The following is a 3597-nucleotide window of genomic DNA, read 5'->3' on the forward strand; positions in this document are numbered from 1 at the left end:
CCCATATCAGAAACGAAGCACTCTAACCAAGCATGAGGAGCTTGTTGCAGGCTGTACAGCATGACAAAGGCAACAAACATAACCTAAAGGAGCATCGACACTTGGGGGTGGATGCATATAGACTTCCTCATTTAAATCACCATGAAGAAAAGCATTTTTAACATCCATTTGAGAGATAGTCCAAGTGGAAGTAGTCGCCACTATAATTAGAGTACGAATAGTGGCCATGTGCGTGGTAGGTACAAATGTATCTTCATAATACCGTCCCAGCGTCCCTGAGTCTGCTAAAATCCTCTTATAACATGATGAGATCTGTATCTCTCAACAAAACTATCTAATTTGGTTTTAATCTTGAATACCCACTTACAAGTGACTGGTACAACATGTGATGATAATGGGACAAGTTCCCAAGTGCATGTATGATCAAGAGCAGCAAACTCTTCAGACATAGCAACTTGTTGTTCTAGAATACAAGAAGCTTCTTAATAAGAGGATGGCTCATCAATAATAGCACTCACACATGGAAACCCCAACTTGTTAGGAGGTTCAATAGTAGCATGATTCTATAGATTATATTGTGGACCATCCTGTGTCTCATCAGAAGTAGCACACGACTCATCAGAATTAGTAGAATCATCAATATTGGGAGCATTAGGACTGGTCGAGGAAGTAGGAATAGGAGGTTTGAGATGATGAGTGTAGACACGTGTAATGGGTGGGTGACATGGTGGAGATGCAAGAAGGTTGGGTGGTGAATTATTAACAAGAGGTCGTGAAGGAGTGGGCAAGGGTGGAGAATCAAGGGTGCTTAAAGGAGGAGTAAAATGAATGAGGGTACTAGAAGGTGACACACACTGTGGAGTGGTGTCATCACTGATGGGAATAGGAGAAAGACACATAAAAGATGTGGACTCTGTAGGAGCATAAGATGACTTTGTAGAGGAGCTATAAAAGATAGGACAATCCTCAACAAAGTGACATCACGAGAGATATGTATGCGATGAGAAGAAAGATCATAGCAACGATAACCCTTGTGTTCAGACTATATTGATGTAAACATGGCCCGATCTTCTGATAGGTATGTGTAACACCCTCAATGTTACACTGTAAATCATTTACTAAAACATATCATGAGCATCATGTTTATGTGTTAATGCATGTAATAAAGTGTGTAGATCAAATTCCATAACTCAAAATGATCTATAGAAATGCGAAACGAAAGTTTATTTGATAGTTAAGTTGTATCACTTAGGGTTTAAAACCAATTTTTATTAAGCAAAAGTGCTATAAAACATATATGTGACACCTTATTAAAGTTTGAAGCACACATTTTGTAGAAGATAGTGCAACTTTTGTTTTCACAATATAGTTGTCGACATAGAATTTTTGTCTCTGTGTCGAGGACACACGCAGCAAGCTGGAAGGGTCCGCTCGAAGGAGCAGATCCGCCAAGCTTCAGCGCAAGGGTGGTCGATCCTACGCAATCCTCCCGAGATGTGCCAGTCAATTTGTCTCTGCAATTGACAAGGAGAGAAAGCTCATTAGTAATTAAGGGCGGAACGTGCCGATGTTGCCAGACAGTCCCGAATGTGCGGCTCTGAGAGCTGATATGAGAGGAGATCGACTAAATAGTCGATTCCAGCATATTCATAAGAATAAATTGATTAAAGCTCATGGGGTCGTATAAGAAGAATCGGTTATCATTCAGGATAAATATTATTTAAGCAAATATTAATTAATGGCAATAAGATATCAATGATGATCGGTTTATGCTGAGCCAATGATTACAAGTAACCGAACTCCTTTTTATAAAGAGACAATTCAACACCACTTAACTATTTAATAAAGATAAATCTAATGAACATGTTAGATCTCATCCATCGCCATGACCAGTGGGGCATAAGGTAGAATCATGCAGGCCGTAGTAACAACAATAGACTCGACGACCCTAACTTATTACTAATATCAGTGGGGCACGAGGCAGAATCATGCAAGCCGTAATACAATAATAAGATCATGGGGCTAACATATCTTTCAACTTATCTCTACTTCAATGATCTCGTAATATGAACTGTTCGTGAAAGCGCTCGATATCGGCTAAACAGCCGATTCAGGCATAGCGCACAGTTAAGGTCATGCCTTCTCAGGAAGGGGTCTACCAACTAACGATCCCCACTCCACGGTGCCAACAGTGGGGTGAGAAGTATAATCCCATAGGCCATGATGACGGGCCATGGAACGGTTTTCATTAACTAATAGATCTACTCAAGATCAGACATGCCTTAACCGCACGCTATGCACGATTAAGATTGACGCAAAACAGCCGATAAAAATATAACTCATCGCTTAAGATGTAGATTAGATCAGTTTTAGATTAGCAAACGATGAGTTAAACAAGATATAAGGCCGATCCAGATCAATCTCAATCGGGCAGAGTGATATTGCTATAATTAGATAAACAATGAAAGTAATAAGCAATATCGGTAACTTAATGAATCTACCAAAGGCTGCCATACTAAGGTTGAGCCGATAACTTGACCTTGATCTAATTCAAGCAGTGGGGTGTGAGGCAGAATCACATAGGCCATACTTGAATTAGACAAGAATCAATAACTAGCCTATACTAGAGTCGTAGTGGGGGTCGACCGGATCGATGCAGCCATACGAACAGAGGTATAAACCATGACGGTACTTACAGACAAACAGTGGAGGTCGACCGGATCGATGCAGCCATACTCGCTGAAGAGCTCGCCGAGATCTACTCTACTCGTACTCCTAAGGGGTGGCTGAAGCCGAAAAAAGTAATTGACTTTGTATTTGATTGATTGTTCTTTTTACAATAGTCGGGGTTTGGTATTTATACCCGAAGTCTAAACATGAACCTTACTCGAGTACGACTCAATACAATCTTTGGTATAATGAAAATATTTCTAATTTAAGATAACTTGGACTCTAATCTTTCCCTTTTTGTAGAGTCCAGTATGTCTCGTCCTAGCACTAATCATAGCCTCTGTCGTTATCTGCTGGCGCTATTTAAAGAAAGCCGATTCTAGTGCTACATCCGAATCAGCTGGTTCTGATCCGCACGCAATCGATTCCTTGCTGACATGATTTTGGGAGTTCTCGAGCTCTTGAGATCCTCCTTCCAAATTCTGGTGTAAACACATGCCCCCCAATTTTGGGATAAAAATAATTTTATTCCAAAATTATCCTGTCTGCATCCTTGATTGGTCCACAGTCATGGGTAGAGAACCTTGATCTGGGGTCCACTATTTGTCGCCGCTTACATCCATTCACGAGCCCATGCCTCAAAACCTTTGCAAGAGCACCACTGTTTCACGGGCATTTGGATTTATTTTCCTGGACCAGCTATAAAACGCTCGTCTGACCCTGGCAAGAGCAACTCGACACTTCAGCCATGTTTTTCTTCCATCTGTCTTTTCGAGTGCTCCCAACCCCGCTAGACCCTCCATGGCCTATCTCTTTGTGATAAAGATCTTGAGCGGTTAGAAGAATTCTTGTGCATAGGTTGATTGTGTCGCCCATTCTAGCACCTTGTCGAGCAAGAGGATCAGCTGCTGTGGCTAGAAGAAGTCT

This window comes from Miscanthus floridulus, chromosome 2 (genome assembly GCF_019320115.1).
Source record: "Miscanthus floridulus cultivar M001 chromosome 2, ASM1932011v1, whole genome shotgun sequence".
NCBI lineage: Eukaryota > Viridiplantae > Streptophyta > Magnoliopsida > Poales > Poaceae > Miscanthus > Miscanthus floridulus.